Genomic DNA, 21,145 nt, shown 5'->3' on the forward strand with positions numbered 1-21,145 from the left:
CCTTTCTTTAGTTTACTTCTTGTCATAATTCTGCATATAATACATATAACATACAAAGTATGTGTTAACTTTATATCCTCGGTAAGGCTTCCATTCAACAAGTCTATCAGTAGCTATGTTTGGGGGGAGTCAAAATTTAATACACGGATTTCAACTGCATGCGGGGTCAGTGCCCCTAACCTCTGTTGTTCAAGGGGTCAACTGTATATATAATCTGGGGCTACTTGCATATTGCATTGTTTGGATTCATCCTCTGAAATCCCTAAAGGACTGACCCGTTGAATTGCGGTTTCTCCAAGTTTTCCAAAACGTACTAATAATGAGAATCACCGGAGAGATCTGGGAGACACAGGCAGTGCAAAACTGTCCTGCCTCAAACACGAAATTTCCTTCTAATTCTGTGTTTAGTTTTAAATATTGTTGTGAATTTTACATTCTATTTCATCACCAGTTTTTCCTAATTTTCAGTAAAGGTAAAGCTCCAGGAAGTCAAGCCTGGTTTGTACAGAGCCCTGTTCCTCCAGAGAGATGGTACTTGAATTTGAAGTCAAAGAAGTGGACTTAGATACAACCATACCAAATTAGAAACTAGATAAAAATTTTGTTGCAGAATCCCAGAACATTAAATGGCTTCTACCAGGACTAATTGTTCTGAAAGTAAACTGCAGCAATGAGAACTTGCTTCATTTATGATTTTCTGTAAAAAAAAACACCAGGAACTCTATAAAGTTCTTAATACATAAAAGCGATGACTGCAAAATGAAAATATAGGAAAACACTAGTATCGTAGCCACTGAAATAGAACCCTTCATAAATAATACCAGAAGAAAACAGAGAAGCTAATAGCTCATAGCCAATTTCTCTTATAGCTTCAATTTTTATGAGAATGTGCAAATTTAAATTACCAAATGCCCCAATTGTTTTTGACTTTGAGATTCTTTTAGTCCTACTACCTAGGGAGTCCTCTCTTCTCTTCCTGCCCTCTGCCCCCCAGATTTAACAAAGCTTAGTGATTGATGTATTTCTGTTGTTTTTTTCCCTACACCTAATCTTCTCAAAAGGCCAAACCAAAATCTGAAATCAGTTTCAGTCCACTTCCAAAAGATTCATCTCTCCCTCTTTCAATGCAAACACTTGCTCCTCTCTTTTAAGACTGTAACCCAAAATTGCACCCTGAAGCTGACAATAATAGCCTTATACCCCGGTGAGTTACCATGACAACCCTCGGATTCGCTTCTGGAAAATAGTAACAAGAGTTTCATCCTATCTCTATCACTGTGCTCTACAGCCCCATCCTGCCCTTTGGGTCCTATCAGGAGAAAGATCAGTGCTAATCCCTCCGCTTCAATTTGTTTCTTTGAAGAGATGAGGTTGGCGAAAAGAGGCTACCCTGTCCTTGAAATGACTGCAGTCCAGGAAAGAAACCTTGCCAAAAAATCCTGGCATCAGCATTGTGCTTTGGATGGTAGTTTTGATTTCACTTCCCAGCTTTTCGTACCTTTTCTTTTTTAACGTGATGGGTATGGTTAAAAACCTAGAGTGACATTTTTACAGTACAGGGTGCCCCACCTTCACGCTTTAAAATGCAGTCAAGGCCCTGGCCGGTTGGCTCAGCGGTAGAGCGTCGGCCTGGCGTGCGGGGGACCCGGGTTCGATTTCCGGCCAGGGCACACAGGAGAAGCGCCCATTTGCTTCTTCACCCCCGCCCCCCCTCCTTCCTCTCTGTTTCTCTCTTCCCCTCCCGCATCCAAGGCTCCATTGGAGCGAGGATGGCCCGGGCGCTGGGGATGGCTCCTTGGCCTCTGCCCCAGGCGCTAGAGTGGCTCTGGTCGCGGCAGAGCAATGCCCCAGAGGGGCAGAGCATCGCCCCCTGGTGGGCAGAGCGTAGACCCTGGTGGGCGTGCCGGGTGGATCCCAGTCGGGCGCATGCGGGAGTCTGTCTGGCTGTCTCTCCCCGTTTCCAGCTTCAGAAAAATACAAAAAAAAAAAAAAAGTAAAAAAAAAAAAAAAATGCAGTCAATGACTCACTTCGGAAGGCTGCTGTTTTCCCGGAGAAGAGTGGACTCCGACTAGGTACAGCAGCAGCTCCAGTGCTTTGCTTTCATTTGTACACAATCAGATTTTTTGTCAAAAGCAAAACAATGCCCTTCCCCACCTCACCCCACCCTGCCATGCTGCAGATCTTCAGATAGCACATCTAGAAATGTCTGGTATCTAAGCTGTCAAGGCTTTAGGCAAAAAGAGGGTAGGCTAGATATAGTTCATCTCTGGGCCAGGGTTTACCCTTAATTTATTATTACAGGGGAAAAAAAAATAAAATGCCTATGTTGGCGCTTTAGAAATGAAGTACTAAATACTGTAAGGTCTGGACATCCTACAGACCAGATCATCCTTCTATAGAGCTCTAATAAGAAATCTTATTAGAGCTCTATAGAAGTGCTTGAAATGTAGGATTCAAACAGAGCAGAATACGTCTTTATCCACTAAAGTACTGCAGTGTCATCAAGGACCTGCTGACAAGTGGCCTGAGCATTTCCGTCCGTTGCTGTCCTTCAGGCCCTGCATATAGCAAGTGCTGTGTCTGTGGTTCACCTCTCACACACTGAAGTCACACACGATGACAGGAAACTTTAGTCATCGGACATTCACAGCCAGTAGTGGGCTATTGACTCATTGCAGGGAAATGCTTCTCCTACCAGAGGTACCCTTATAAGAAATTCTATTACACACAGCTTTATTTCTTTATACTACTTTCTCAACTATGAACATTTAAGTGTTTGGCCACTAAGAAGGAAAAGTACTCCCGTTTGTGGTCATTTAAAAAGAGGGACGTGAGGGTTGGGTTTAGAAACCCAAGTTGAGGGGATGGCAGGCACATTAGCAAAAAGAAAGGCAGCTTAAGAGGCAGAAGAAATTCCAGGCCTCTGTGGTGCATTTGTGCATGATGTCCTGAGTAAAGAAGCAATTGAGACTTGAGGGAGATAATCTAATGGCCTGAGTTGTAGTGAGAGGTTATAAAGAAAAAAATTTAAGCTTAGATCACAATAGGGTTAGAGAATTGAGAAATATCTACTTGGATATATAAAGTAGGTTAAATAAAGATAATCCCATTCCTGTCTGTCTGTCCCTATCTATCCCTCTCTCTGACTCTCTGTCTCTGTAAAAAACAAAAAACAACTCAGGCTTTCCAGGTCAAAACACATACAAGAAGCATTAGTTGATGCTTCCTGCTTCTCCTCCCCCAACCCTCCCCTCTCTAAAATTAATAAATAAAATCTTTTAAAAAAAAAAGATAATCCAAAACTTATTTTTTTAATTATTAAAATTATTTTATGATACCTCTTTCTGCCATTTTGGTACCATGGAGGGCTACTGGGAAGAGGACTTCTAAACTGACAAATATGTCTGGAAGACTGTGGTCCAAGACTTATTTTTGCCGGATATAAGTGAGGTCTCGGGAACCAGAGGGAGCACACAACTCTTCTTAAAATCAAAGGTGAGCCTGACCTGTGGTGGCGCAGTGGGATAAAGCGTCAACCTGGAACACTGAGGTCGCCAGTTTGAAACCTTGGGCTTGCCTGGTCAAGGCACATATGGGAGTTGATGCTTCCTGCTCCTCCCCCTTCTCTCTCTCTCTCTCTCTCTCTCTCTCTCACTCCTCTCTCTAAAAAAAAATCAATAAATAAAAAATATTAAAAAAAAAAAAGTTTAAAAAAACAAAAACCAAAGGCGCTTATGCTTGAGATGAAACTGAATTCTATCCAGGCAAGAGATGTGCTTATGTGTACAAGGCAAAGAACACACAGTACTCCTGCTGGCAAACTGAACAAAGCCACAGTCATCTGGGGACAGGTAACTTGTGCTCCTGGAAACAGTGGATGGTTTGTGCCAAAGTCTGAAGCAACCTTCCTGCTGAGGTCGTTGGACACAGAATCCATGTAATGCTGTACCCCTCAAGGACTTATACTTCTTGAAAAGTAAATAAATGAAAGAGGATTTGTTCTCTTGTGAAAGAAAATCATTATATGATAAAACAGCTTGGGGATTGAGATCTAGGACCAAAAATACAAAAAACGAACCACCATCACCCATGTAAATATATAGAACAAAAAGAAAACTCCTCAAGATTCACATTATTTGGAATCTCACTGAATCTGTAGAAATGAGACTCTGAATAGTTTTGAGCATACAGTAGTAAGGTATGGTAAAAAACAACCCTATGGCCCTGGCTGGTTGGCTCAGCGGTAGAGCGTCGGCCTGGCGTGCGGGGGACCCGGGTTCGATTCCCAGCCAGGGCACATAGGAGAAGCGCCCATTTGCTTCTCCACCCCGCCCCCCTCATTCCTCTCTGTCTCTCTCTTCCCCTCCTGCAGCCAAGGCTCCATTGGAGCAGAGATGGCCCGGGCGCTGGGGATGGCTCCTTGGCCTCTGCTCCAGGCTCTAGAGTGGCTCTGGTCGCGGTAGAGCGACACCCGGGAGGGGCAGAGCATCTCCCCCTGGTGGGCAGAGCTTCGCCCCTGGTGGGTGTGCCAGGTGGATCCCGGTCCGGCGCATGCGGGAGTCTGTCTGACTGTCTCTCCCCGTTTCCAGCTTCAGAAAAATACAAAAAAATAAATAAAATAAATAAATAAATAAATAAACCCACAACCCTATGACCCCTGGCCAGTTGGCTCAGCGGTAGAGCGTCAGCCTGATGTGTAGAAGTCCCAGGTTCGGTTCCCAGCCAGAGCACACAAGAGAAGCACCCATTTGCTTCTCCACCCTTCTCCCTCTCTTTCCTCTCTCTCTCTTCCCCTTCTGCAGCAAAGGCTCCACTGGAGCAATGTTGGTCCAGGTGCTGAGGATGGCTCCATGGCCTCCACCTCAGGTGGTAGAATGGCTCCTGCAGAAACGGGGCAACACCCCAGATGGGTAGAGCACCCACCCCCATGGGCAAGCCGGGTGGATCCCGGTCATGCGCATGCGGGGAGTCTGTCTGACTGCCTTCCCGGTTCTAATTTAGGAAAAAAACAACAACAAAAATTTAATCCTGTGAACATCCATTTTTACTGACGTGCCACATATATTAGGTTTATTTATTGTGCTCACATCATTGCTTTGTTTCAGTGAATAGCAAAACAATCATCAGGGCATCTACAGTATGTAAAAGGCTACCCTGATCTCCATTTCGAAACACTGTTTCTCCTTAAAGTTTTAACCTTCTAAATCACATACTTTCTAAGACAGAATAAACTTGAGGCAAGCCTCCTACATGCCCAGCAGCGTGTTTCAAGTAAGAAGAGGGTTTGCAGCAACAGAGTTAATTCACACTTCAGGCTTTCCAATAGCCTGGAGTAGTGGACAACCCCAGTCCATTTCACAGTTAACATTGACTCAAAATGCCTACTGATCTGTCTGGGCCTGTAAGTAATTTTCTTTTCTCTTTAAAACTGTATCCTTGGCACAACTAATCTGAAGGTGTAACATATCAAAAAACAATTTAAGGGCACAAAGCAATTCCAGCAGAGAATGTATAACATAAGGCAAGATTAGAAAAATTGTCACACACCTTCTTAGTTCAATATTAGCTCCCCAGGAAACACAAATCACACTTAATGACATCAGTCCTTGTGTTTGTATTATCTTTGATTCTTACTCTTTTAAAGCCAGCATTATGACAACTGCACAATGCTTTTTAAATGTCTTAATGTGCATACTCTACATTATATGAAAATTTATCTGCATTTATTTTTTTTATTTATTCATTTTTTAGAGAGGAGAGAGAGACAGAGAGGGAGAGAGAGGAGAGAGAGACACAGAGAGAGAAGGGGGAAGGAGCTGGAAGCATCAACTCCCATATGTGCCTTGATCAGGCAAGCGCAGGGTTTCGAACCGGCAACCTCAGCATTTCCAGGTCGATGCTTTATCCACTGCGCCACCACAGGTCAGGCTATCTGCATTTATTTTCATTGTCTATTGTCCTTCCTAATTTCTCTTTATCATTCACTTACTATTTTATTGCATCATTTCATAAGTGTTTTGCAATTCAAATCAGTTTTTCTAATTGACTGGTTTTGAGTAGGAGAAATGTTTTGGCGTTCAGTTTGTCCCTTGATTTTTCTGTGTCTGTTCCTTCCTCACATCAAGTATTTTGGAATTAATGACCAATTCAAACACATAAGTCATGCTAGCAACATATCCTTTTCATTACAATTTTACATATCTTACTAATTTAAAAAATTCCTAATTCAATTTCCTAATCGGCCTGAAAATCTTTAATGATTAAATTGCTTATTTTCTTTTTTTTTTCTTTTTTCTTTTTGTATTTTTCTGAAGCTGGAAATGGGGAGAGACAGTCAGACAGACTCCCGCATGCGCCCTACCGGGATACACCCGGCACACCCACCAGGGGTGATGCTCTGCCCACCAGGGGTGATACTCTGCCCACCAGGGGGCGATGCTCCGCCCCTCCGGGGCGTGGCTCTGTCACGACCAGAGCCACTCTAGAGCCTGGGGCAGAGGCCAAGGAGCCATCCCCAGCGCCCATCCTTGTTCCAATGGAGCCTTGGCTGCGTGAGGGGAAGAGAGAGACAGAGGGGAATGAGGGGGGGGGGGGGTGGAGAAGCAAATGGGCGCTTTTCCTATGTGCCCTGGCGGGGAATCGAACCCGGGTCCCCCGCACGCCAGGCCGACGCTCTACCGCTGAGCCAACCGGCCAGGGCCAAATTGCTTATTTTCTGACTAAACTACATGCAAACCTCAGACTACTTATCAGACTGTAAACAGAAGGGACGTAGTGTGCTTACTGTGCACATTACCATGTTATGAACAATCAGCATACATATGCACCACTATCTGGTATACAAGTTATTTATTTCACACACTGGGGGCTGGGGAGGTAGAAGAAGAAAAAGGGGAGCTAAATAGAGATGGAAGGAAACTTGACTTCGGGTGGTGAACACACAATACAATCTACAAATCAGGTATTACAAAATTACACACCTGTATAGTTTTTAATCAACCTGTGTCACCCCTGATAAATCTAATTAAAAAATACAAAAATAAATTTTAAAAAAGAAATTTAAAAGATATTTTTGTTGTTTCTTTTTTTTCCTGATTTTAAAAGTTATCAGGTGAAGGGATTCAGAACATGCCACCCCTAAATAAGCCAATTTGTCGTGGCGATTATTTTGAGCTGAAGGCATCTGAGAAGGAGCCGATGCACGAGGGACTGTCAGACTTCCTGCTTTCTACTAAAAGCAGGTCATAAAATTCCCAATGAGAAAAGCACCCTCCCTGTGCCATCACCAGAGATTGGGAGTCATCTGGAATGGACCTGTACAAACTCACTAAAATAACTCTTATCTTCCATTAGTGCCTGTAAGGCCAGGGGCCGCCCCCGCCATTGTGGCCATTCACATGCAGGTTCTCATTAAATCCAGACAGACAGTAAAGATACGGCAGAGTCAGAGGATGGTGGGCCATTCTGTTTATTGGTGTCTCACCAAGACAGGCAAGCCACAAGAAATGCCAAGGAAAAAGCAGAAAATCTGCTTTCTCCAAGGAGGGCAAGGGATCAGTGAGGAGAGAAAAAAGAAATCCTGCCGCACCTCTGGGGAGTGGAGGCAGAATCTCTCTTCCAGTAAACATTAGCAAGACAATGGCCCCTCCCAATCAGGAAGGTGACCTGCAACCTCACAGACCACTATATCTGGCGCTGCCCAGCCCCCAATGCAAACTATAATTGAGCCAACATATACATCATATTGACAACCTTATTTGACCAACAGTTTTCTCTCTCCTATAATTACTAGTCACTGTCCCACAATTTACTGCCCTTAGCCCAGGACCTTTGTCTTGTTGCATCCCCACAGTTTACTGTCTTTGTGTAAACAGGTATATAAAATTTTGGACCCGATGGCTTCTACAGACCTTCATTTCCTATCTAAAGACTCTCATGTACATGAAAAAAAATTAATTTTTTTGTTTTTCTCCTGGTAATCTGTTATATGTCAATAGTTTAATTTTTAGGCCAGCTGCAAAGGGTAAAGTTTGCTCCCACACACAGCAAAGTTTAAATACACACACACACACACATACAGAGTTCTGCACTTTCGCACATTACATTACATAATATTGCCTGATAATTGTGTTATATATCTAACTTTCCATTATCATCTCAGAATACAGAGTCTCAGAATGTAAAGAAATCTTGACAGGATCAAATCAAACCTGTAATCTAATTTAGTTCTTCACAATTTTAATTATGTGGACCACACTACTGACTCCTAAGACTTCAGGTGAACATTTAACATTGCTTAGTGAGAGAGCAAAGAACCAGTTACCTGAGTGTTGTTTCTTTTTATGATCACTTCCTTTTAAAAATATAACTCTAACAATTTAAAGTTTCAAATGAATGAGTCCTTGTGCATACAGCAAATATCAATAATTTAATTTTCTATGTGCTGAACACTCATATTATTCACTGTAATTAGTAGTTCCTACATCTGTTACCCTGCTAAAAACATGAGAAAGAGGTAGGAGGCAGGAAAGGAACAAAGAAATAAATCTCAAGATCAAGGGTAGCAAACTTTTGCCTTGAATAGTCAGTGTCTATTAAGCAGAAATTCAAGTTTATATTTTCAACAAAATATATCACTAATCCTCCAGAAACACACTGTCATCTTTGAATCTTGGTCTAGTGCCATCTATCAGGACATCAGGTTCAAAAGTTGAAATAGTAAGGAAATAGACTAGCATGTCAGAGAGGCAATAATATACTTCCCACAGTCTTGGTAGTCGTAGGGTGGGTTGACTATGAGACTTACCCTGGCAACAGCTTTTCAAGGTGCTTTAAGTCCAAAGAAAAAGGATGAAATTCTGTTCTCCCTCAAACTTTCTTCTGTTGGTCTGTGAGACAGAGTGAGAGGTCAAAATGGTCTCAGCCTCAGTCGAAAGAACTGTATTCCAGAGATGGTCATTTGAGAGGGGTTTGCAGTACCTGATTAGCATCACAATGGCTCCCATCAAATCCTAATCCACTGCAGATTTCTAGCTTTTGTGATTTTATAGCCTGTTAAATCTGTTTCCGTTAGCACAGATTCCATGTTCCCGAACTCCCAAACTCCACTTTATCAAATTGGATAGGGCTCTCATTTTACACTTGAGACATAACCAACTTCAAGGTTTACACCTATGAAGTGATAATCAAAACTTTGCCATGTAGTTTTCACTGTCAAGTGAACAAATCTCGGAGAAAACTGTGCTGGCTCTGTGGGCTCCCTTTCTTCAGATGTGGCTCCCACATATTCAGGGATGGCTCTTTCCTTCTTCAAGCCTACATACCTCCTTATGTAAGAGCTATGGAGCTGTGAGGGTTTAAGGAACAAGAAAGTGGAATTATAACCTTTCACTTCTGTGTAAATCCATTGAGTTCTAAAGAACATAAGGGGGGCTCATCTTTTAGTCCCAGGTAAAACTAGAAATCTCAGGAGGAATTTTAGAACCCCCTATAGAATAAGCATCATCATTGCCACCATCATCAACTGGTTATTTTATAGCATGCTTACTGTCTCTCAGACAATAACAAATTATCTCAATTTAATCATCTCAGCAAGTCTATGAAGAAGGGACTGTTCTATCTCCATTTAAAAAGGAGAAAACTAGAATGTACTGAGGTAAATGGTCTAATTTACTAGAGATACTGAATGACACTACTATACTACATAAATTAGAATACAAACTCTCTGACTCCCTAGTTTCTGCTCTTAAACACTCACAATCTAAAACTGGACCTTCTGAGATATTGATATTTTAGAGATAAAAGCAATCTTAAATGTCAACTATCTCTTTGGACTTGAGAGATTATCATGGCCACATCATATATTTTATTTACAAGTTTTCTTAAAAATTTAGTTATCTGTTATCTAATTCTCTGACCAGAGTGATATTGCTACTGAATCAAGAGTATCAGATAATTTATCAATTGTTTACTCATGAAAAATACAGAAAAACATAAATCAAGAATTAAGGAACACATGTACTAGTAATTATTTTAACAGCAAAATTATTTTACAAAGTGTTTGTTGTTTCATGAAAGAAAGAAAAAACATTAGTTTTTGACAGTTACCCATTTTTATTTCAGTTTTGTAAGTTTATAAAAGCGTTTGTCAGGAAAGCTTAATCACTTTAGTTATTTTGCCAGAAAATCTTCTGCATCTAAAATTTATTTTTGCCTTAGAATGTATTCTGCTAAAAATGGATTTTTCTAATTATCTTTCATTATCTCAGATCTCCCACTAATAACTTTTGCATCTGCCCATCAGGTTGCACGGATTTCCAAATGGGATTAGTAGTCTTAACAACTTTGTTATTAGCTACAGTCACCAATAATATCCTTTGAGAATGTTTTGCTTATCTTTGACTTTAGAAAATGTTTTATTATTTTAGTGTTACTTAGTGGGTAAAATTTGGAATTTGCATTAATACATAAAAATTTCATATTTTTACAAAAGTGATACAGAAATTATTAATGAGAATAACAAATGCCTAAAGAAATTTATTTTTACTCAATTTATCTCAATTATGAAAATATTTTTAAAAAGTAATCATTTAGCCTGACCAGGTGGTAGTATAGTGCAGTGGTCCCCAACCCCCAGGCCGCTGACTGGTACCAGTCCATGGGCCATTTGGTACCGGTCCACAGAGAAAGAATAAGTAACTTACATTATTTCCGTTTTATTCATATTTAAGTCTGAACAATGTTTTATTTTTAAAAAATGACCAGATTCCCTCTGTCTAAGACTCACTCTTGTGGCTTGTCTCGGTCACGTAATACATTTATCCATCCCACCCTAAAGCCGGTCCGTGAAAATATTTTTTGACATTAAACCAGTTCGTGGCACAAGAAAGGTTGGGGACCACTAGTATAGTGAATAGAGTGTCAACCTGGGATGCTGAGAACCCAGGTTTGAAACCCGAGGTGGCAGGCTTGAGTGTGGAATCATAGACATGACCCCATGGTTGTTGACTTGAACCCAGGGGTCATTGGCTTAAAGCCCAAGGTCGTTCGCTTGAAGCCCAAGGTTGCTGGCTTGAGCAAGGGGGTCACTGGCTCAGCTGAAACCCCTGGTCAAGTCACATATGAGAAAGCAATGTGTTGGAATCCATGGGAGTCCGAAAGACCAGAGTTACAGGCTTTATTGATAGGAAGAAAGGAACCCTGCCGGGCACTTCTCCTGGGGAAGAAGAGCACCAGTTACAGGCTAGGGGCAAGTTATATAGTGTTTGGGAGAGCCTGAGGGGATACTGAATCAAAAATCCTGGTATGTCCGGAGCCCCTCCTTGGGGAGGCTTGTCAGCTTTTGGAATTCCTCTGTCTCAGGGTCAATAGTCCAGTAAGGGTGAGGTCTGACAGATAAGCGGAACATCAAGAGGGCAGTTTGGAATTTACATATCTATCACAATGAACAACTAAGGCGCTGCAACTATGAGTTGATGCTTCTCATCTCTCTCCCTTCCTGTCACTTTCTGTGTCTCTTTCTCTTTCTTCTCAATCTCTCTCTCACACAAAAAAAGCAATCTTTTTTTCTAAAACATTTTTATCTCTGCACATGTAATTTAAATTGTATACAGGCCCTGGATGGTTGGCTCAGTGGTAGAGCATCGGCCTGGCGTGCAGAAGTCCCAGGTTCGATTCCCGGCCAGGGCACATAGGAGAAGCGCCCATCTGCTTCTCCACCCCTCCCCCTCTCCTTCCTCTCTGCCTCTCTCTCCCCCTCCCGCAGCCGAGGCTCCATTGGAGCAAAGATGGCCTGGGCGCTGGGGATGGTTCCTTGGCCTCTGCCCCAGGCGCTAGAGTGGCTCTGGTTGCAACAGAGCGAGGCCCCAGAGGGGCAGAGCCTCGCCCCCTGGTGGGCAGAGCCTCGCCCCCTGGTGGGCGTGCCGAATGGATCCCAGTCCGGCGCATGCGGGAGTCTGTCTGACTGTCTCTCCCCATTTCCAGCTTCAGAAAAATACAAAAAAATAAAAATAAAAAAATAAAAAATAAATAGTATACAAACAGATTTAATAATATAAATATTTATATTTAACCCTCTGAGTAGAGAGTTTTATTCATGCTCATTGACCCCCAAAAGTGATTTATTTTTAATAAAATTAGTTCCAGTTCCAGTTTTATTAACTTAAAATCATGTTTGTTTGATAACCAATTTATGAAAACAAAAAGAACATACATTTGCCTTTTTTTAATGTTGCCTTACACATTTTTAAAATAAAAATTTTTGTATGATTGTACTCTGGATGATCAGGAGGCATGAGGATGTACATGAACGTTCATACTACTCAAAGGTTTAAAGAAGATTTTTTTGGAACCTGGGAAAGAAAGCCAACAAATTGCTTTTCTATGACATAGAAATATATATCTTTCCTCAAGAATTGGAGGACCAACTCCAAGATAAAGTTTGTGTTTTTTTTGTTAAGAAAACATATTCTTATTTCTAATAAACTGCCATTACAGAAAATAGAATAGCTGCTGAGAATTATTTTTACTTTAAAAAGTGTCCTCTTTCAATATGTAGTATTATTTTTTTAAACTTTGAGATCATTACCTTCTAAAATGCTTTTGTTATTTATTTTGATGTTATACCTACATATTTAACATTCCATTCATCTCCATCTATTTTTTAAAAATAACATGTGGCCTGTGGTGGCGCAGTGGATAAAGCGTTGACCTCAGAATGCTGAGGTTGCTGGTTCTAAACCCTGGGCTTCTCTGGTCAAGGAATATACTAGAAAGAACTATGAGTTGATGCTTCCTGTTTCCCACTCCACCTTTCTCTCTCTCTTTCCTCCCTCTCTAAAATCAATAAAAAAAATAATATGAATTTTTTTATATGCTAAGTGAAATTGGATTTGCTTTAAAGTATTTCTCTGTGTGTGTGGTTTTGGGAAGCAACAGGTACTCAGATTATTGAATTTTACAAGTTGTTTCTTTCTCTCTTTGAAATAATCTACTCTAATTATTCTTTTCTTTCCATCCCCATTTCCTCCCTTTCACTCTTTGTTACTTCCTTTTTTTCTTGCCTATTTTTTCTCCTTCTCTCACTGTTTTTGGAAAGAAGGTGGTTTAAAAAAAAGGCCACTGACAAGAGTCACTGACTGTTGAATCTCTTAAGGGTTTTTTATAACTTTTAGAGGCAACATGGAGCTTTATTTATCTTGAAAGGTGGAATATTGCACATTCTGTTGACTTCAAGAAGAGGGTCATGGTTAAGTAACAGTAAATTATCAAAAATACCGAGCCTGGCTGGGAGATTATAGATCAATATATAAGATCTCTGGAGACTTGAGCTGTGATAATCCTCACTTTGAACTCTACACACAGTATGAGAGGGAGTAAAAATGCTCTTCACTGTGCAAAAAGGTGAAGTTCATTGTCTTACTTTCTTGATAGCCTCCTATGGTCAGAGATCAAAACAGGAAGTGTCATTGTTACTAGCCAGAAACATTAAAGTTTTGTTCTTAAAAACACCTTGAACATTCTTTCCTATGAGGAAATTTTGTATGCGGGAATTTTGGGTGAGACCATATGGCTTCCTGAATTCTTTTCAAACAAAGTGATAAAGTTTGTTTTTGTTTTAAAATGCAGTTGAAGGAAAGGTATTTGCCATTTCAGAAGAGAACAACATTAAGTTCCTTTTAGATTTTTATGGACATCTGTGATCATTTGTCTCATGTAGCTAAAAAATAACCAGTACCAAAGAAATAGCATTTCATTTTATAGAGAAAAGGCTCAAAACATTTTACCAAAATAATTTTAAAGAAATCTCTGCTTCCTTCCACATAAGTTCTGTCCATAGTTACATGTAGATACATAAATTTTTGTGATAAAGACCATCATTTTACTCAAATATACTGATAGTGAAAGGTTTAAGTATTATAGTTTCTAAAACTGGTGATATAGAATTCCATTTCCTAGGTTCCTTGTGCCCCCCAAAATACTCATAAGTCATTCTTATAACAGTTGTTGGCTTGATATGATATTTTAAACAAAGAGAAAAATCTTATAAGCCAGAGAAGAGAAAGTCAGAAAAGAAAAAATATGGTAAATAAATATCTCAGTCTCTAAAGTTTAATTTCCAATATTTCAGATTTCCTCCCAGCCTATGTCTGATGGCAAACAAATATTCTAGAACAAAACAAGTATAGGCATACATTTTCTACTGGTAGAGTGAATCCAACCTACTTTTTCTCTTTTCCTAATGAAATAAGACTATTTCTATTTCGTTTCCATTGATTTTTGAGAGAAAAGGAAAAGAGAGAGCAAGAGAAAGAGAGGGAGAAAGACAGAGACAGAGAGAGAGAGAAACATCAACTCATTGTTCTACTTAGTGTGTACCCATTGACTGTTTCTCATATGTGCCCTGACAAGGGCTCCAACGGGCGACCTCACCACTCCAGGCGATGATTTATCCACTGTACCACCAGCAAGGGAAAAATAAAACTATTTCAAATAAGGATATACTAATATATTAAGAAAATATTTCCAGCTCAAATGTTTAATTAAAAGTTTATCTTTGTCTGACCAGGCAGTGGCACAGTGACTAGAGCATCAGACTGGGACACTAATGACCCAGGTTCAAAACCCAAGGTAACAAGCTTGAGCACGGGCTCATCTTGTTTGAGCAAAACTCACCAGCTTTAGCCCAAGGTCACTGGCTAGAGCAAGGGGTCCCTCAGTCTGCTGTAGTCCCCGGGTCAAGGCACATATGAGAAAGCAATCAATGAACAACTAAGGTGCCACAACAAAGAATTGATGCTTCTCATCTCTCTACCTTCCTGTCTGTCTGACCCTATCTGTCCCTCTCTCCGTCTCTGTCACACACACAAACAAACTTTATCTTTACCAGCAAACTGCTATCTTACTAAAAATACAGCATAATACAGTAACAAAATAAAAAGACAAATTACCAGATAATGAACCAGAAAGTTTAGGTAAAACTTTCTACACACTCAAATCCAGTCAAGAACTTGACCAAGGACACCATTTTATGGATCTTTCATTGTGGTCTTAAATACATTGGACTATAAAGTTCTTTAGGTCTTGATTTCTGCATACAGTAAAAAATAAGTTTTCTGTTATAGAATATGGTATGCTAGCCTTAATGAAACATAAAAAGCATTTTGTGAAACTATTGAACTACTACTCTAAGAATAGATGGTACTGGACCAAATCTCCTAATTTAGTAATCAACTAAACTTTTCTTTAGTTTTTTTCTACCATCAAAGTGTTGAAGATGTAAAGTTATAGAACCAGAATGACCCCCACAAGAGACCTCTTTATTCCACACATGTCATTGTAAAAGAGTTTGCTTGAAATTCTATTTGTCATCTGCAGAAATCCAGAGAAGCATCAAGAGTTAGCAGAGTAGAAGAAAAGGGACTAATTAATCCCAGAGTCTCAGTGTCTCAGAGTTTGATGTGATCACAGGGCCATTGAGTTTAGCCTTACCCACCCTTTCTCTCCTGGTGCTTCTGTTCATCTTTTGTTTTACAAATTGAGTTGGAAATTTAATGAGTTTTATTTATGCAATTGTTATTTTGAAATTGTAGGAAAATTTAAAAGGAAGCAAGCACTTAATTATAAGATTAAAATTCTATTTAACAACTGTGGGATCTATGTAGAAGGAAATTTTAAAAACTTATAAAACTTTACATATAAAAAATATTTTGCCCTGGCCAACTAGCTCAGTGGATGGAGAGTTGGTCCGGCATGTGGACATCCAAGGTTCAATCCCCAGTCAGGGCACACATGAGAAGTTACCATCTGCTTCTCTTTCCCTCCCTCTCTCCCTTCTCTCTCTCTTCCCCTCTTGCAGCCAAGTGGCTCAATTGGTTCAAGAGTTGGCATGGGCACTGAGGATAGCTTGTTTGGTCCGAGCAATGGTCCCAAACAGGGGTTGCTGAGTGGATCCCAGTTGTGGAGCATGAGGGAGTCTGTCTATTTCCCCTCCTCTCACTTAAAAAAAATATATTTTTGAAGAATTTCATGGTTTACAAAGCATTATTATATAAAATTATTTTATTTGAACATACCATAAGGGAGGTCCAGGATGACAGCATGAGTGATTAGTAGAGCTATGACCATAAACCACATATCTTGTTTTTTAGTCTAAGACTTCACATTTCTCTCTTCCTCTCTCTCTCTCTCTTCATATATTTCTCTCTCTCTTTTTAAAGTTAGAGAAGGGGAGATAGAGAAACAGACTCTCACATGCTCCCCCACCTGGATCCACTTGGAAGTGATGTCTGGGGCCGATTGTCAAGTCTACCAAGCTATCCTCAGCTCCTGAAGCTGATGCTTTATCCATTGAACTGACCAGCCAGGGCCATATTTCTCTATCTCTTTATCTTTCTCTCCCTTTCTGTCCTTCCTCCTTCTCTTTACTCCATGACTGAGTCTGAAACTTACTACATGGATGCTTACTAACATAGAAAACTAAAAGCTTAGGTCACCTGACCACGCAGTGGTGCAGTGGATAGAGCGTCGAACTGGGATGCCAAGGACCCAGGTTCGAGACCCCGAGGTTGCCAGCTTGAGCGCAGGCTCATCTGGTTTGAGCAAAAAATAAAAAGCTCACCAGCTTGGACCCAAGGTCGCTGGCTTGAGCAAGGGGTTACTTGGTCTGCTGAAGGCCCGCTGTCAAGGCACATATGAGAAAGCAATCAATGAGCAACTAAGGTGTCGCAATGCACGATGAAAAACTAATGACTGATGCTTCTCATCTCTCCATTCCTGTCTGTCTGTCCCTATCTATCCCTCTCTCTGACTCTCTCTCCATCTCTGTAAAAAATAAAAAAATAAAAAAATAAAAGCTTTCTGAGGGAAAATTTAGTATTCTATTTACTTTTGCATTTGTAGTATCTAATCCAAAGTAGATATTTAGCTGTTTGTTGAATGAATGAAATAAAATAAAAATACGAAATAAACATTTTTTCAGATAGTAAATAAGTAAACAAAAAGAGAAGACTTATACTACAGATTTTAGACAACTATTGAGAAAATCAAGTATTGTGTTAAATGCTATCCATCTATCTATTATTTAATCTCTCTATCATCTATCTTGTTAGCCTCACTCCACATAATACATTTTACCATCTATTATTATTGACAAATTTTTAGGTCATTAAGTCATAATGATTATTTAGAAAGACTCTTTTGTTGACAGCATAGAGTTAGAATTCATCTTCAGTAACATAACGTTTATTAGAATACAACAAATATGTGTGGCCTGTGGTGATGCAGTGACTAGAGCTTCAACCTGGAACAATTAAGTCACCGGTTGGAAATCCTGGGCTTGCCTGGTCAAGGCACATACTACAAGCAATCAATGAACAACTAAAATGAGGTAACTATGGGTTGATTCTTCTAGTTCCTTGCTCCTCTCCCTCCCCTCTTTGTAAAATCAATAAACAAAATCTTTAGAAATACAACAAATAAAAAGTCATAATCACCTGGAAAGTGTACATCCTGGAGAGTACAAGACTGATCATTAACTCATATTTACATCAGTTTTCACTACTTTTTGCTGTTATTTTTTAAAATAAATTTTGAAGGCTTATGAAAGCATCAGCTGATCATTTTTTTATCATTTTTTATATTATTCCATCAGCATGGCTTATCCATGAGTAAATTTCAACTGCCCATGCTAAGACAAAATAAGTTTTCATACCAATATTTCTTTCTACCTACATGTTTGGGTAAAGAGCCTACATGTTTGGATGTGTTGAACTTTACCTTATTTTTTGCAAAGTCTCTATAAGTAAATATTTCTGTATGTAACCTAGAAGAAAATTTAGAGGAAGAGCTAATTATTTAAAATTAATAATTACTGGGTCAAATACTATCAAGATATATTGAGGAAAATGAATCTCAAAGAATATACACATTTTACAAAGCCAAACCCATAAGACAAATACAGATTGAATATCCAGCATCTGACTTAGATGTACACCAAAGGAGAAAATACTGAAAAAAATGGCCCAAGTTGTAACCTTGCCAATTTAATAGTTATTGCTGTCGAGTAACACTTCATGATGCCATCTAGTGACAAGTGACCAACACATTAATCACATAAAAATGATGGGGTGGGGAGGTGAAATTCCCAGGATTTTATATGTAAAGGAGGAAATTCTGCTGAGATAATTAAATTTGATAGATTAGTTTTCTCTCTCCAAGAACGCAGGGTGTGTGAGAATTAATCACTGATTTGCAGCTTGAGATTTTATTTTGAAATACTGTATGGCCACCTACCTCCAAATCTGCACCTCTCCCTCCTCCTGCCGCTGCCTTTCACCATCCGCTCCGCAGCTGAACTCAGAACTGAGCAGTGTTGTCCAAGTCGCAGCCCCCCGAGTAGTGACAGGTGGTGGAAGTGGAGCACTTGACAAAACGGTCTTAAAAAAAAAAAAAAAGAAAAAAGACTTCAAAAAAGGCAACCAAGATTATTCCTGGAACAATCTGTGCCCCATAAAAAATAAAAACAACAATAATAAATAAGAAGTTCAAAGAGTAAAACTAAAATAGGGACCAGAGGAAATCATCTTTGTTTTTCTTGGCCAACGACTGTGCAGACCTGATGCTGGCTCGATCCTTATACCAAATCCTCCCTGAGAATGCTGGCAACCTCTCTCTGAATGGCTCTAGCATTGTGCCCTAAGGGAAATAATTTTCTCCAAGTTATCTCATCTTTTGTAAACAGATGGCGCAGTCTTTTTCTTTTTCTTTTTTTTTTTTTTAAGAGAAAGACCAACAATCTGTCAACTGTGGAATTCTCATAGTCCAATAGTTTCTTTTTGGTTAATTTTTTCACAACTAGATTAAGCAGCGCTGCTGCCATAGACACATGTACAAACAGGAGACAGTTTCTGCACTCACGTGTATTCGTTTAAAGCTCAAGAGGACTATGTCGTCAGTTGCCTTAGATTATCTAGTTAAAAACCTCTGTGAAATAAAAAAGAAAAGCTTATCAAAATCTCCAGCTTCAAGTGTGTTTAGTTGTTTCTTTTTACTGTTGCCGGCAGGCTGCGATTGGAGCACAATGTGTGGAAATTGCATAACCATTATTTCCACAAATCAAAGCTATTGAGAAATGGGAAGGCCTGGCAGGCGCTGCTGCGTGAAACGCTGATTTAAAAAAGTCTGCCTTTCTGTCTTAGGTTCTTCTTTCTTTTAACTATTGTTCAGTTTTAACCATCACTGAGCTTTGTTTTTCTTTTGTTTGTTTTGTTTTGTTTTTTAACTGAAATCAAAATTAACCACAGGTCAATGACATATTTTGAAAAGCGTTTTTTCTGTTTCTTGTATTTATCTTTAGCTCAACATTATTTTTATTGTATTATTTTTGCTGTCTTGGACTAGTCTAGGCAAAGGACTCTTGATTCCAGTATTAGAACCACCAAGAACCACCAGGAAAGTGCTCGATTCCACAGCACAGACCCTAAAATTGGGCAGATACTGAGGAGATTAACATGGCTCCTGTACAAGGATGACATGCACCTTTGTGAAGTGTTCCAAATTTAGAAAGAAAGAAGAAAAGAAAGAAAGAAAGAAAGAAAGAAAGAAAGAAAGAAAGAAAGAAAGAGAAAAGAAAGAACAAAAAAAAGAAAAAAGAGAAAGGAAGGAAGGAAGGAAGGAAGGAAGGAAGGAAGGAAGGAAGGAAGGAAGAAAGAAAGAAAGAAAGAAAGAAAGAAAGAAAGAAAGAAAGAAAGAAAGAAAGAAAGAAAGAAAGAAAGAAAAAGTATTTGGTGTGATTTCCATGCCTTCAGGGGAAATATTTTTGGGCCATCAGCCAAATCCATTCCAGGTTTATGGGGGCTACTGACAGTCCTTTCTCTACTTCTTTCACATTTAAAATAGTAACCAGTCAGATGGTTATTTGGGTCAAAGTAAGCCTGCATGCATTATAAGAGAGTGAATAAAAACACTTCTCATTCTGGCTTTCTGTGTCTCTCTTTTGCTTCAGTAGAGGTTTGGTTGTGCTACTCTTAGAGTCACAGGTTCTGCTGAGAACTGAAAACCTTCCCCTTTTCTATTGAACACATCTGCAGTTAGTCTGGGGATGAGTGAGGGGGAATGGGAATTTCTAACACCTTCTGGGAAATTAGGAGGTAAGAATGGGGAATTTACTTAAGAGTGAAATGTGGTTTTATTGAAAAAAATTCTACTGGGGTCAAAGATTGTTTTCTTCTGAAAGAGATGTATATAATTGTGTTTCTTCCCACATCCTCTTCCAAAAGAACTTGTTCCCACTCACAGACCCTGCTGAATAGATGGGCCTAGTCTTCCATGAGTACATCGGTGACCCTACCGATCTGGCTATAGATAAGAAGGATTAGTATGTAGAGACCCACTGTGAGAGTCAATCCATAGGTTAGGCCAAGCCACTTAAATGATTTCATTTGAGAATTTTGAACTAGGGCTCAGAATCATAGATGGGTGATGGAAATTGAATTTGCAAAGTCACGGTAATTTGGTTTGAGAGTTATCCAAATATAAGAGCCAGACATGTGTAAATCAAATTTATCAGAGAACCCAAAGTAAAAACCTTGCATATGGAGGCAGCCTGAAAGAGTGGCATAGAATAGACATGCAGAGACTTCCAGTCAAGATGGCGGCATAGGTAAACATGTGTTGGGCAGATGAAGTATATTATGCTCACTTTGTTGATGGCACTGCCCATGTGGAGGCCCATTGCCCAGGTGATGATATTGGTTGCCCTTTTTGCTTGGGATGGGCATCATTATATTAATGTGTGCTGGGGACAGGCTGTAAGCAGGCAGGATCATTATAGCCTAAGGCTTAGTTTTAAGACTAAGCCTTTCCCACCCTTTTTGATGTAGGGTGGTGCCTTCTCATGAGGAATCCCATTATGCCCCAGATGAGTGACTTTGTATCAGAGACTTCCTTGTTTGTATATTGGATTAAAGGTTTTGATTTCTACACTATAAAGTGGGGCAAACCCGGAGCTTGCTCTCTCTCAGTTCCTGAGATTAGCATTAGAGAGGAGAGCAGAGAAAGGAGAGCAGATAAAGGCCATGTGGAGGCAAGGAGAGGCAACCAAGATGGCGGAATGCTGAAAGAGAAGCCATTTAGTGCAGAGTTTGT

At 39.8% G+C, this 21,145-nt stretch overlaps 1 protein-coding gene and 1 non-coding gene across 3 annotated transcripts in view; one reads left to right on the forward strand and one right to left on the reverse strand.

Annotated features, from left to right (window-relative positions):
- SLC39A10 (solute carrier family 39 member 10) overlaps positions 1-21,145 on the reverse strand; it is a 191,376-nt gene that overhangs the window by 119,945 nt on the left and 50,286 nt on the right. Inside the window, exons 2-3 of one of the 2 annotated variants that reach the window (XM_066279345.1) lie at positions 18,293-18,435; positions 8,808-8,889 (exon numbers count right to left, since the gene is read on the reverse strand). The gene's annotated coding sequence lies outside the window, so the exon portion shown is untranslated. The remainder of the gene's footprint in view (positions 1-8,807; positions 8,890-18,292; positions 18,436-21,145) is intronic. The other variant, XM_066279346.1, reaches the window with a different exon arrangement.
- On the forward strand, positions 19,455-19,561 carry LOC136307128 (U6 spliceosomal RNA). Its single transcript, XR_010725815.1, has one exon. It is a non-coding gene; the product is annotated as a U6 spliceosomal RNA (small nuclear RNA).

The sequence above is a fragment of the Saccopteryx bilineata genome, chromosome 5 (assembly GCF_036850765.1).
Source record: "Saccopteryx bilineata isolate mSacBil1 chromosome 5, mSacBil1_pri_phased_curated, whole genome shotgun sequence".
NCBI lineage: Eukaryota > Metazoa > Chordata > Mammalia > Chiroptera > Emballonuridae > Saccopteryx > Saccopteryx bilineata.